The sequence below is a fragment of the Pseudorca crassidens genome, chromosome 2 (assembly GCF_039906515.1).
Source record: "Pseudorca crassidens isolate mPseCra1 chromosome 2, mPseCra1.hap1, whole genome shotgun sequence".
Taxonomy (NCBI): Eukaryota; Metazoa; Chordata; class Mammalia; order Artiodactyla; family Delphinidae; genus Pseudorca; species Pseudorca crassidens.
The window spans coordinates 125,022,799-125,037,939 of record NC_090297.1 but is presented as its reverse complement, the minus strand read 5'-3'; the positions used below and the strand labels follow the sequence as shown (position 1 = coordinate 125,037,939).

The 15,141-nt window shown below is 40.3% G+C and overlaps 1 protein-coding gene across 3 annotated transcripts in view; it reads left to right on the top strand.

Moving 5' to 3' along the window:
• The window catches only part of NME7 (NME/NM23 family member 7), a 259,579-nt gene that overhangs the window by 243,640 nt on the left and 798 nt on the right, over window positions 1–15,141 (top strand). The gene's annotated exons all lie outside the window — the stretch shown is intronic.

Sequence of the window (15,141 nt, the reverse complement as noted above, 5' to 3'; positions counted from 1 at the left end):
GAAACTGGGACCTCCTACCTCTAAATGAATTTTGTCATAAGCATCTCTAGTTTTACGTGTTCAAAATGTATTCTAGCTAGAAATGTTAAACATCAGCATTTTCTGCTATTATTCATCTTTAGGAGATGGAAAGTGCACAAGAAAGAGAAAGCAATATAATTGAGAAGATTGTACAAAATTCTTTTGGTACTCAGTGCTTAACTTTTGTGATTCTGATTTTCCAAGCAATTCAATTAATTTTTAGTTGGCCTAACCATAATAACTAGTATTGCAAAAGTTCCCTCAAATTTACTGCTGTTATGACTGAGTCAAAGAGCAGTGGTGATCAGAAACTGCTTGGAAAGGACCTCCGAAAAATCTTCTCAGGAAATATCATAAGCAGTTTTGGAGTGGTTTGCTTTTGGTTTGGTTTTGTTTTTTCCTAAATCAACCCAAGTGTATCCCGCTGAAGATAGATCATTTCCACTTGGGTTAGGGGAGTTATAGGTCCCAGGGAGTAGGCATGGTGCCTGCACTAAAGAAAACAACCACTGAAGTTGGCACTAAATTGCTCCTTTGGTATGATTTCATCTGAAAGGGTAGGGATTTAGTAAATCAATGAAGATCTCATCCCAGACTCTTACAAGGTGAGGATGACGTCTGGCTAAAATGTTCAGGCTGATGAATGAGGAAGTGAAAGGGAGTTGACAGACACAGGGCAGGTAGTTCTAAATCCTCACATAGGGGAGATTTTCTTCTGGAAAATCTATTTGATCTGACTTTACTCTTTTTAAGCATGAATTCTGAATGTTTCAGGAATCTTTATTGGAAATGCCTAGATTAGAGATGTGTGTATTTGGCATAAAGGAGAATAGCAACGGAGAACAGCATCCATGACCCCAGAATCTCAATTGAGCTACTTGATGTTTTCCTTCACTTAGTAGGGTAATAGAAATCACAATACAAACAGTTAAAATTAGATTGCCAGGGCTTCCCTGGTGCTGCAGTGGTTAAGAATCCACCTGCCAATGCAGGAGACATGGGTTCGAGCCCTGGTCCGGGAAGATCCCACATGCCATGGAGCAACTAAGCCCGTGCGCCACAACTACTGAGCCCGCGTGCCACAACTACTGAAGCCTGTGCGCCTAGAACCCAGGCTCCACAACAAGAGAAGCCTCCGCAATGAGAAGCCCGCGCACCGCAATGAAGAGTAGCTCCTGCTCGCTGCAACTAGAGAAAAGCCTGCGTGCGGCAACAAAGACCCAATGCAGCCAAACATTAATTAATTAATTAATTAATTTTAAAAAAATTAGATTGCCAGGGCTCAAATCCTAACTCTGCTTCTTAGCTAGCTATGGGGCCTAAATCTCAGTTTCCTGAACTGTCATACAGAGATAACAGTCATAGATCAGTAAGTATTAAATGAGATAATGCAAAGCATTTAGAACAGTGCTATTGTTATCACCATTATTATTGTAGTTATTACTGTTATTTATATCCGTTAAGAATTTGGCTGCTAGGAACAGAAGTGCCAAAAAGAGAACAAATTAAAGGTTTTCTTACTGTGAAACAAGAAGTGAGGAGGCAGGCCATGATAGGCTTTGGTTTAGCCGCTCAACAATCCAGGCCCAAGATCTCTGCAGTAATCTTGGCCTTTCCCTTGTGACTGCCCCTTAGTTCCAAGGTGGCTACTCTGTCTCTAACATCATGTGCTCATTCCAGGCAGAAAGAACTGAAGGGCAGAGGGCAACAGGATACTACCAGCAGAGTGCCTGCTTTTAAGGAGCTTTCCTATAAGCCCTACCCAACAACTTCTGCATATGTGACATTAGTGAGAAATGAATCACCATCCTCCCCTCCCCGCCCCTCACCTGTAACAGAGGCTATGCACTTTGTTAGGCGCCAACAAAATCAAAATCCTCTTATAAAGGAGAAAGGGAGAATGAGTATTGGGTGGGCACTGGCAGTCTCTACCGCATTATTTTCAATGTTGTTGTTATTGCTGCCATCCCTGCTATATCTTGAAACACTGTCATCTTTCTCTGCTGTAAATTTCCCAGTGACAGGATCCATGGAAAATCTCTCTCTTTGTTTTAAAACACTTCTTCAGCCTGTCAATATTATTCTTGAAAATAGCACCAGAGGAATATGCCAATAGTAAGTCACCTATATTTTAATTGATTGGGTTCTGTTTCAGTCTTTGACATCACTGTTCTGTTCTAAGTAGTTTGAGAGAATATGAAACATTAAATAAAATAAATTATCTAGATTTTTGATAGGACCAAGACAGGGTTATACCATTCAAAATAAGGCTTAGAAACTAAGATCCAAGCTACTCTAAATGAAATCTTTAAACTGATAAGGCTTTAAATAATTCATTGTTTTATACTATTCTAGAAACTTAAAGAACTTTTGGAGTATTTACGGGCCACTGATATTCTTGTTTGAAAATAAATTAATTCATGATATTTTGCCTGAAGCATGTCTCTGTCATAATTGCCTCTTTCTAGAAGCCTATTTACTCTTCTTTGATAGGAATATAGTCACTCATTTCTTACCCTCCTGAAATCCTCTTCAGTTCTCTACTGCCCTAAATTGTTCATTGCAAACCAACCATGGTCTTTGCTGGCCTAGGGACAGAGTTCTTTCCATTCTGTTCATGAATGTCAGTGTTTGTTGTTATATCAGCGTGATTGGCAGAAGCCAGTGATGGAGATTGTGCAAGAAGCTTCTTTTTCTTTTTCAATGTATTTTATTGAAGTATAGTTGATTTATAATGTGTCAATTTCTGCTGTACAGCAAAGTGATTCAGTCATATATACATTCTTTTTCATATTCTTTTCCATTATGGTTTATCACAGCATACTGAATTTAGGTCCCTGTGCTATACAGTAGGACCTTGTTTATCCATTCTATATGTAATAGTTTGCATCTGCTCATCCCAAACTCCTATACCCTCACTCCCTCCTTGGCAACCACAAGTCTGTTCTCTATGTCTGTGAGTCTGTGTCTGTTTCATAGATAAGTTCATTTGTGTCGTATTTTAGATTCCACGTATCAGTGATATCATATGGTATCTGTCTTTCTCATTCTGATTTATTTCACCTAGAGATGATAATCTCTAGGTCCATTCATGTTGCTGCAAATGGCATTATTTCGTTCTTTTTTATGGTTGAGTAGTATTCCATTGTATATATGTCCCACATCTTCTTTATCCATTCATCTGATGATGGATATTTAGGTTGTTTCCACATCTTATTCACTATTGTGAATAGTGCTGCTGTGAACATAGGGGTGCATGTATCTTTTTTTTTTTTACAAGGGGACTTCTTTAAAATATTTATTTATTTATTTTTGGCTGCACTGGGTCTTCATTGCTGTGTGCTTGCTTCTCATTGCAGTAGCTTCTCTTGTTGTGGAGCACGGGCTCTAGGTGCGCGGGCTTCAGTAGTTGTGGCACGCAGGCTCAGTAGTTGTGGCTTGCAGGCTCTAGAGCACAGCCTCAGTAGCTGTGGCGCACGAGCTTAGTTGCTCCGTGGCATGTGGGATCTTCCTGGGCCAGGGATCGAACCTGTGTCTCCTGCATTGGCAGGCAGATTCTTAACCACTGTGCCACCAGGGAAGTCCCCATGTATCTTTTTGAATTATAGTCTTGTCCAGATATATGCCCAGGAGTAGGATTGCTGGATCATATGGCAATTCTGTTTTTAGTTTTTTGAGGAACTTCCATACTGTTTTCCATAGTGGCTGCACCAATTTACATTCCCACCAACAGTGTAGGAAGGTTCCCTTTTCTCCACACCCTCTCCAGCATTTGTTATTTGTAGACTTTTTAACGATGGCCATTCTGACCAGTGTGAGGTGGTACCTCACTGTAGTTTTGATTTGCATTTCTCTAGTAATTAGTGATGTTGAACATCTTTTCATATGCCTGTTGGCCATCTGTATGTCTTCTTTGGGGAAATGTCCATTTAGGTAAGAAGTTTCTTTTTTATCTATAGCCGACTTTGAGAAAGAGTGGGTGATGAGGGTGTGATAAAGAAGAGAAATAGAGAACACGATACAGATATTTAATTATCAAGACTTTATGGACTACTGTATATGAAGAATTCTGACATATACAAAAGAAGTAAAAGGAGCATCCCTTGCCCTGAAGCATAAAATCCCTTGCGCTGAAAGAATAAAAGAAAGGACATTTGAAGTGGTAAAGTCCTTTCTTTGTCCCTGGGCATCAGAAAAGGAAGAATGACTGGAGCCAAAAGCATGCTGGTTTTAGGGGGCTGTAATGTTGGGCTTTATGAAAGCCAAGCCAGGAAGGTTTGACATAATACAGTGGGAAACAGGGAGCCAGTGGAGGTTTTGAGCTGGGGAAGGTGTGTGAGATTCAGAGGTTGCTTTGGGCAATGACAGTGATGGTGGCTGGAGCACAGGTGGAGATGGGAGCCTCCCTGTCTTAGAATTAGCTGGCAACTCATCTCTTTCTTCGCATGCAGTTGTCTTCCAGGCTGTTATCTCCCTACCAGGAGCACTGGCCATCTCGGCTCAGGGCCATTGTCTCAATTCATCTTTCCCAGGAACTGTGCAACAAGCTCTTTAAATACATAATAAGAAGGTTGAAATTTCACTGGAATATATTTAGCCCAGAATAACTTTTTTGTTAGTAACAGTGAGGAAAGTTTTATAGAAAAATATGGCAATTGCCTTTTATAACATTGTTATCAAAGATTAAAAATATTCCTTCCACATCTCCAATTTGCCCTTCAAAAGATATTATTAACATATGATTCTAGCCATTTTGACCCTTTAAATCTTTGGATGTAAGGAGGTCTTTTTTTCTTTAATCTTAAATTATCTCAACATTTGCCCTCTCCAGTTCTTTCTGGATTTAGTGGAAAAGTCCATCCCAACTATTCCCCTCATTAGCTAATTGTATATTCTGATTATATCTTCTATCTGCTTTGATCTAATTTAAGAGCTTTTTAAACTTTTCTAACATGTCTTTATAAAAGTGATGCCATATCTTCTAAATAACTTGAGTTGCTATTTTCTAATTTAATCATTTTCCTCTTGGAGCTTTTCAAAGTGAAATGTGTGTGAAGTATAGCAACAAGAACTTCCCAAGAAACGAATACCTGTGGGTTTTTTGTTTTTTGTTTTTTTAAAGGTACTGTACTTCCTTGGGTTTTAACTTCCAGTATCCTTTATGAGGTCAGTCTGCAAAGATGGCCTCCCAGACAGCATTTGCCCCTTGGGCCCAAGTCTTTAGGGGACCAACAGGACACACTCCAAGATCCCTTTCCCAAGTCGCCGTTTATTGTTATAGAACTCACTCTGTGAGGCTACTTTCATTTCTTTCTCATGAATACCCAAGATGAGCCTGTTGAAGTTCAGTCTCCTTTTTTTTGCCCATATTCCCCATTTCATCGTGTGAGGCCTTACCCATCTCTTGGGCACATTATTCATGTTGAGAGCCTCCAGTGTACTAGGAAAAGCCAAGTTAACTGGGAGATTTCATTCTTTCCTTCAGATCACTTGTGGCAGTATCAGATGGGCTTGGTTCCAGCCCTGATTTCTAGGGCGCCTACTTTTACTAACTGTCTAGGGCAGTGGTTTGCAACCCCCATGAACATCAGAAGTATCTGTGGAGCTATTTGAAGTGCATATATCCTGGCCCTTCCCAAGACCTAATGAATCATACTCTCTGGGAATGGGGTCCAAGCATCCGTTTGTTGTTTTTTAGAGATCTAAAGGGTGACTCTGATCTACAGCCAGATGGAGAATCACTCCTTCTCCAATTGATCATCATGTTTACATTTCCTTTTCTTACTTGAAGACATTTTTTAAGTTTTAAGGACAGAATATGTTCCCTATCAAAACCTTTTTTTCTGTAGGGGGGTCAGCAAAAGTGAATTTCGAACATGAAATGACAAGTTCACCTGAGTTTTCTCCCCTTCTTGACTGATATTCCCAGGTGAGCCTCTTAGCTTCACCGTAAACTGACTTGCAGCAAAGCCCATCCTGAGCTGCGAATTTATAAATCCACTCATCACCGTATATACACATTCATCCCAATGAGGTAGATCTTATTGTTCTCAATTTTTAGATTTAGGAATGAAACAGGAGGGAAGGGGGCAGGGCACAACCTTTAGAAGAATGACATAGCCCAAGGACACGACAAACTGATTAGAACCAAATAGGTCCAAGATGGCAGATGAGTCAATGACTTCCACTAGACCTTGACCCTCAGTATACTCTCATTGTAACACATCAGCAGATCCAAGGCTGACCTTTAAGGTCGAAAAGTGGGTGGTGGCCCAATTCCTGGAAATCCCCGCCCCCTCCTAAAATAGCTGGAATACTTCTCCCACTCATTAGCCTATGAAATTACCCAGCCCTATAAAAACTGACAACCCCGTACCCTGGTGCCTTTCTCACCTTCTGACATGACCCACACTCTGTCTGTGGAGTGTGTTTCTCTCTAAATAAATCCACTTCTTTACCTATCACTTTATCTCTCACTGAATTATTTCTGTGACAAGACGTCAAGAACCTGAGCTTCATTAAGTCCTGAGACCAGGTGTGTTATCTCAGTTAAAAGACTGTGGATTCAAGTCCCAATCTGAGGTCCACGGTTTCAGGAACAGCCTGAGAGAGTTTACATGACTTGCCTAACAGCACGAGGAAATAGTGACTAGAATCAAACAAAGTTCTTCCAAGTCCAAATTCAGTACTCTTTCACTATACTAGGCTGTTTTTTCTACCGATTAATATTATCATTTTATTTTGAAATAATTTTAGACTTATTTTTAAAAATTGCAAAAAAATAACAATTCAAGGAACTTCTCTAAACCATTTACCCACATTCCCCAGATGTTAACGTTTTACCACGTTAATCATTCTCTTTTCTCTCCTTGTGTATGTGTGCATTATTTATTACATGTATGTATATATATTTGACAGTAAATTACAGTTATGATTCCCTTTTATCTCTCAATACTTCAGTGTATATTTCCTAAAACACAGATATTCTCTTCCTTCCCCACAGAATAATGATTAGAAATCAGGAAATTAATACAGCACTATACTATGTACAGACATTCAAATCTTACCAGTTTCACTCACAAATGTCTTGTAGCACAAGAAAAAAAAATGTTTCTGCTCTAGGATCCATTCAGGGATTACATGTTGTGTTTGGTTCTGAGTCTCTTTACTGTCTTTGTTTGCAAAGGTCCTCAGTCTGCCTTTGTCATTCATGGCCTGGTTAATTATGTAGGCTGTCCCCTAATAAGCTGGAATTGCCCTGGCAGTTTTGGCTCTCAGAGCCGGATGGAATTGCTCAGAAACCCATGGCTTCACTGACATACAGCAGGACAGACCACAGCATTGTGAGGATATGGGAGAACTGATAATGATAATTATTTTGTAATATTTACTATATGCTGGGCACTGTGTTAAATGCTTTCCGTATATTAACTCATTTAATCTTTACAACAACCTTATGTAATCAGTATTATTATATTAGAGATGTGCAATATGAGAAACCAAGAAGTTATGACTTCCTCAAGGTCAGCCAGCCAGGAAATGGCAAGGCCAGGAGTCAAACCCATCCCCACCGCAGCCAGGCTCCACCTTTACCTTGATCTCTTAACCAGCGTGAGCAAAGCCTGAGGCACTAAACTGAATCACGCGTCCTCAGGCAAGCTGCTAGCTCTAACGTCAGTCTCATCAACTGAAAAATGGGACTAATACATGTTTCAGTTCTAAGGATTACACAAGATAATTTATGAAAGCATTTGATATATAACAAGGACTCCACTTTTTAAGAGTAAGTAAAATTTTAAATGTAAACATTGAAAAATTATCCGTGGCTCTCATATGGTGACCCTCAGAGAGTACTTTTTTAATCATTGAGGGTAGGGAGAAGGGAACAGAAGTTCCCTATTCATACTTTTAGGTTTTTTGAGGGCCTGGGGAGGGACTAGCTGCAACCAGAACCACCTTCAGGGCAGAAGAGGCCAGATAAGAATGAGTCACAAAACACAATTTTAGAATGAATTTCTAGAAAGGACTCCTGTTAGATATATTAGAAAAAATGGTATATATTTCCTATAGAGAGAAAGGTCAGCACCACTCTATTCTGGGCTGAGGTGTATTTTCCTTCTAGCTTTAAAAAGACAGTTGCTCTCATTAGTGGGTGGCAGCAGAAGAATCAGATCTTTATAAGAAAACTGAGAATATTGGGTTTACAGAATTACTGAAATGTCTAGTCATTTCAATGTGAAATTTTCATTTTGTCTTAAAAGACTTCTGGTGTATAGCAAAGTGAATCAGTTATACTTATATCCATTCTTTTTTAGTTTCTTTTCCCATATAGGTTATTACAGAATATTGAGTAGAGTTCCCTGTGCTATACAGGAGGTCCTTATTAGTTTTGTTTTTATTTTTTTAATTTTTTAAATTAATTTTTATTGCGTATAGTTGATTTATAATGTTAGTTTCAGGTGTACAGCAAAGTGAATCAATTATACATATACATATATCCACTCATTTTTAAGACTATTTTCCCATATGGGTAATTACAGGGTATTGAATAGAGTTCCCTGTGCTATACAGTAGGTCCTTATTAGTTGTCTTCTTTTTTTTTTTTTTTTTGCAGTACACGGGCCTGTCACTGTTGTGGCCTCTCCCGTTGCGGAGCACAGGCTCCGGACGCGCAGGCTCAGCGGCCATGACTCACGGGCCCAGCCGCTCCGCGGCATGTGGGATCTTCCCAGACCGTGGCACGAACCCGTGTGCCCTGCATCGGCAGGCGGACTCTCAACCACTGCGCCACCAGGGAAGCCCTAGTTATCTCTTTTATATACACCTGAAACTAACACAACATTGTAAATCAACTATACTCCAATTTAAAAAAACGAAAAAGACTTCAAATATGGCCTCCGAACCCATGGAGAAGATAAACATATATGAAGGAGATAACTACAGTAGGTTCAACTTTATTATTAATATTTTGTAGCCTATAAATAGATTTGAGGGGGTACCTCTGCAGCCCAAGGACTTTCTGGGCTCTGTAGCTGAGACAGTAAGCAGGAACAGATTTTTCATCTCTTTTTTTTTTTTCTTTATATCAAGGCGAGGATGTTTCCTCTGAGACCTTCTGTCTGGAGAACAGAGGTCCTTTACCCACCACCTTTTTCCTCACAACTGTTTACTTCTGAACTCCATTATCTGGAGAGCTGAAAACAAGTGGTGACTTGTAGGGAGAAGACAAAGAGGGAGAGAGGGAGCGTGGGAAGAGTTCAGAAAGGATTCAGGCTCACATGTGAAAGGCCTGCTGGTAGCCTCCTCCAACCATCCCCACAGCAGAGACCCTCTCCCCCTCACCCCTGCCCCAAGGCTTCGGCCTGCCCTCCTGGGCCTCTGTTTCTCTCCTAGCAAGTCTGGCGGCTCCCATCTTCCATAGCCAGCCTCACCTTGCACCTTCCCCAACCCGCCACCTCTCACCATGGATCTGTTCATTGCTTATTTTACAAGCAGCCTTTTCAACCACATTTTCCACTCACCCGATAGGAAAACCAGGCCAAAGTAGCCCTAGCACAGAGGCCCATGGCTGTAAGCAGAACTGTTACAGAATGGAAATGTAGGGCCCCTGGTTCAAGAATTATTAAGAATTTCAAGAGAGAGACAGTGGAACACTAAACCAGGCATAGGCCTTTCTAAGCATGTGGCCCTGTGTGTCAGCACAGGTTACACATCCATGAAGCCAGCCTTGGCTATAAGGGCCCCAAGTGAGTAGAAAGTTGTTTCCTTTCTGAATAGGCTGATGTATTTAAAAATCAGTATATTATTGGAACACTAACAAAACTGTACTGAAAATCTATCTAGTATAATGGCACAGGTACATATATTTTAGTTTGGTGCTGAACTCCACGACAGTAAGATGGATAAATTCTGTAAATGTTCGAGCACATCTATACTCTGATTTCAAAGGAGAAAAAAAAGAAAAAAGAAAGCTCCACAGGCATTTTTGTTGCTCAGCTCACGTTAAGAACCACTGGAAAACAGACACCTGCACTCTACCTCCAAAGTGTCTGATTCAGCTATCTGTGGCGGAGCCCAGGCATCAGGAGCAGTAAGCTACACTAGAGACTCTGATACAAAGCCAGAGTTAATAAAACATGCAAGGAGATTTCACGCTTGCTGCATATACTAGAAGTTCCTCTGGGGGAGTGGTGGACAGGGAATCACTAGCCTTGAGACCCGTTTTTGTTATGCACCGTACTCAGGGCAAAGACGAGACATTCTCTGGAAGCTTTCCTTGAGTCTACACTTGAAGCAATTACAGAAAATGTACATTTATTTGAATTACGTTCTTACAGAATTGGCAATAATTTATATACGGTCATCAGCAAAGGCAGGGGCTACTCCATGGAAGGTCACAGTGCCACTGTGGCTTAGAGTTGGAAGACACAGATTCAAGTTCCAGCCTTGCCAACTGAGCAAGTTCCTCAGCTTACTATATAGGGAAGTCATGGACCTCTGAGTCTCGGGATCCTGCTCTGTATGGGGATAAGGGGACCAGCTTCACAGAGCTGGTGTGAAGGAGATGGTTTATATATGAAATTAGGCCGTACACTGTGAAGTAGTTCATAAATGTAAGCTGTTGTTCTTATTTAACAGTGATAAAGACAGAACAAATCCTCAAGTTAATCTGATTATTAAAGTATCATTGCCCATTGGCATAGCAATTGTATATTCAGCTAAAATTCGCTGCTCCTTCCTCTGTGTCACTTCCAACTCATCCTGAGGACTCAAATGTTAACCACTTTATGAAACATTTTGTGTTCCCACTAGCAGTTAATGATTCCCACTCATACCTTAGCACACGATAGTGATTTTATTTGATTACACGGGTTTTCCTCTTTTCAGTCTATAAGCTTTCTGAGGACCAGGTCTCACCCATCACTGAATTATCATGAATGGGATGTGCTCAATGTTGAATGAATGATTGACAGAGGAGGGAAAGAATGAATTAAGTATAGGTGAGAGTAGTTTAGGGCATTTAAGACATTTAGAAGCGTGAAGGCAAAATTTTCATAAGAACAGGGATCTTGTATGCCTGAACCCTTCCCTCCCCCACCTACAGTCGGTGCTGGGCACATAGTAGGTAGCTTGGAAGACATTTGCAAGTCAAAGAAAAGGAGAAAGGCCAGCTCTAGGCACAGGTTTCCGTCAGCATGGACTTCTCGTGCCATGTTTCACTTTTGGTAGTACAATCCCAAAGTGTCTGTTAACCTTATTCTATTCCCTTGCCCCCCAGAGGTTCCAGTGCTGAATTATCCGCACCTCCCCAATACCTGATCCTCACCCACTAGTCATTTTAGAACCCCTGTTCCTATGTAAAGGAATAGACCCTATATCCCATTGCTATAGGACTGTTCCATGCTCCTCCAGTACTTGCTAATTTAGTGACCATAAATCCCTGTAACAAGTTATGGGCACTAAAGGGCCACCTTACAGAGGAATGAATACTGAGTATATCAGACATTGTGGATAACTGAATAGGTGGGTTTCAAATCACTCAGTGTCTCCTCCTACCTGGCCTGTATGGGACAAGCACTAGAGGAAGAAGGTGAGCATTTCCTTGGAAAAGGTAGTGCTTTACAGACTGCTTGTAAGGGTGCCGATTTTATGAAATCCCATTTTTTTAAAGGTTTTGTGGTAAAGCCAGCTGGAGATAGTAAGTCACAGTTTTATTACAATGTGGGCCTTTTCTTAGGGTGTGGGATTCATGTGTGGCTAAATAAAATAGCTGGGTTCTGTAGTCAATAAAAATCAGTACCTTCATGAGGTACTTAACCTCTCAGAACAGACCAATGCTGACAGTCTCTGGGAGAAAAATAGAGAATTAAAATATGAACCAAGATATCTGCCTTGGTCCAATCTCTCTGTTTCACATTGGGTAGGCTATAGATGCTGGTGATTGCAGGCATCAGTTGGGAGAATAACAGGTTTATCTCTCTCTTTCCTGTTCATCTTTTCCAGTGCAGAGCCTAGAAATGGCGGATAACATGTCTGGCTAATGCTAGTTTCCTCTTGAAGAAGAAAAGACAGAGTCACATTTTCTCTGAATTTGAAACCAAGATCACTTTATTCACTTGATTACAGCTGTTCTTAAATGCTCCTTGGATAGTTTCCCTCTGTATTATGTTTCCCTCTGTCCTTAGTCATGGATTTTCGAAGTAACCTCACTTAGTTCTCCTCCATGGGCCAAATATATACTGATATTGAAGTGTTACTAATCCTTTAAAATGCCAGGAGTTTGAGCTTTCATTGGACTTTGAAAGATTTTAATAACTAGATTTTCGTCTCTGATCACTGATAATGTTTTTAATTTGGAGTTGGAGCAGTTCCCTCTGGTAATAAATGCAGCTTGGGCAGACAGGGCATGCTATTGTTCTAAAACAGAGCTCGGATTAGATTTTGCCCAAACAGGTACAGAACCGAAAACCTTGGCTTCCGTTAATGCTGTATTTTGGGGCAAAGGTTCCTAAAGTCTAGTTGGCCTTTATTACCTTCATGAGTTTTACCATATCTGAGTACCACCTGAAATTGTATTTACTATTTTTCTTTAAATTCATTCGCTGTGATACTTGAATAAGTTTATTTTCCATCATGGAAGTATTTATTTAGCCTAAGTGGGAAACTAGTATTACTTGTCCTTAATTGAAGGTAATAAATACAATGAAAAGAAAAGTTATTGAATTCTAGCTAGATACTATTGCTTGCAAAAGGTTCTGAGCCCCAGGCCTATCTCCCTTTATTTGAAAGGGTAGTAACCTGGGTTGAAGCCATACTAGCACCACATTGAAGCTCTCCTTCAGGGAATGTGATGGATTGGAAAAAAAAAAAAAGAAAGAAAGAAAGAATCCTTTTTCCTCTATTTAGTAATTATTCCAATGCTTTTGATTCCAAGTGGTACTTAGCGAACGTGTGAGAAAACCTGCCTTTGAAAAACTCATTCCTTTTATATTCTGTGTGAGGAATTCAATATTTGATTGACTGGACTTGTAATGAAAACCCCTTTTCAGGATGTAAGGACACCCCAAAAGTAGATGGCACTGTTCCTACACCCAAGAAACGTGTCATCTAATAATACGAGGAGAGCAAATCATGATAAACGTGTAGCAGCAAGAGTTTCAGAAATATGCAGGTACTTCATACTAGAATGTGAGTGGCAGAGGGTCACTCGAGGGTCTTTCCGGGGCAGTTGAAGAGTACTTAGCAGACTAGGCAGCCAACAAATACGTACGGAGTCAAAAAACACTAACCAATTCCCCAGTCTCCTAGTGGAGGTATAAGCACTCGCACGGGCAGGGAATAGGTTGGCACCATCTGGAAAGGCTACAGGGAAGCAAGATTTGGACAGAATCTTGAAGGAAGGAATAGGCAGAGAGCACACACATACATACACAGGTGCACATGCACACACATATATGCACATACACACAGTGTCTTAGAACAGAAGGTACAAGGTTCATGTGAAAGCAGGGGGTTAAGTGTGTCTGACCGAGGTTGTGACCTGAGAACAGTCTCAAAAATACAAACGACCTTCCAATTTGAATAAATACTCCCCTTTCCTCAGACGTAAAGCCATTCCCCACTTCTTGTTCATAAACATCACACGTTTAAGACTCATGTACACTGCAAAAAGTGTTGATGTTTCAGCAAAACAAACCATCTTCTGTTAAAGGAACGATACCTTCCATTTCAATGTACGTGGAGGTTGCTTTTTGAGAAACCCAGCTTTAGGTAGATATGTTGTCCGTTTACGGATTTTTGCTGTATTTCCTCAGTTGTTAAGGAGGGCTCCTAAAATCTTTGCAGCTAAGCAGTCGTGCCATTTCTCACAGTTCCCTTTGCTGTTTTTTGTTAAATGGAGTCATTGTTTCTCTGGTATTAATTTACCATCACACGATTTGCTGCTCTAGAGATAGCAAAGTCTCAGGTAGTATTTTTAAAGAATAAACAAGAGAAGCAGATTGGCAGGGTAATAAATGTGGGGCAGTAAGGTGGGAATTTAAGCTGTTACTATTTCTGAACAAGTTGTGCTGTCACAGAAATGGCCATGGGCCTCTGGGTCTGTTTCTGTAAGAGGAGAGCCCAACTGAGGAGGCATTTCAGCATTTCAGGTCCCAAAGGATTTCTCGGGACCAGCCTGAAGGCAGGAAGGATTGATGTAAGCTTTGGCTGCACAGGCTTTGTGAAAGGTTTCCATTTTCTGAAATATGATGATGCCAAGATTTTAGTTTGGGTACTTCCCACGTGGGTTAAGGGATACTAAATCTTCAGCTCCGTTATACCTGGAGAATGTTTTTCAGAAAGCTCATTTTCATCTCCTTTCACTCTAAGGCTAATTTTGAAATATATGGCTAAATATGGACTTAGGCCAAACCATGAACCAAAAAGCAAGGTATAAACCTTCTTAATTTACTGAACCTCAAACCCTACCTTTTTTTTTGGCACATGCTAATTTTTTCAGTTACACACATATATATACACATTATTTTTCATATTCTTTTCCATTATGGTTTATCACAGGATATTGAATATAGTTCCCTCTGCTATACAGTGTTATTCTGTATGTAATAGTTTGCCTCCGTTAATCCTAAACTCCCAATCCATCCCTCCCCCACCCTGCCACCCCTTGGCAACCACAAGTCTATTCTCTATGTCTGTGAGTCTGTTTGTTTTGTAGGTAAGCTCATTTATGTCCTATTTTAGATTCTACATATGTGATATGATATTTGTCTTTGACTTAACTTCACTTAGTATGATCATCTCTAGGTCCATTCATGTCGCCGCAAATGGCATTATTATGTTCTTTTTTATGGCTGAGTAATATTCCGTTTGTATATATACTACATTTTCTTTATTCATTCATCCTCGATGGACATTTAGGTTGTTTCCATGTCTTGGCTATTGTGAATAGTGCTGCTGTGAACATATGGGGGCATGTGTATTTTCAAATTACAGTTTTGTCAGGATATATGCCCAGCTGTGGGACTGCTAGATCATATGGCAACTCTATTTTTAGTTTTTTAAGGAACCTCCATACTGTTCTCCATAGTGGCTGTATCAATTTACATTTCCACCAACAGT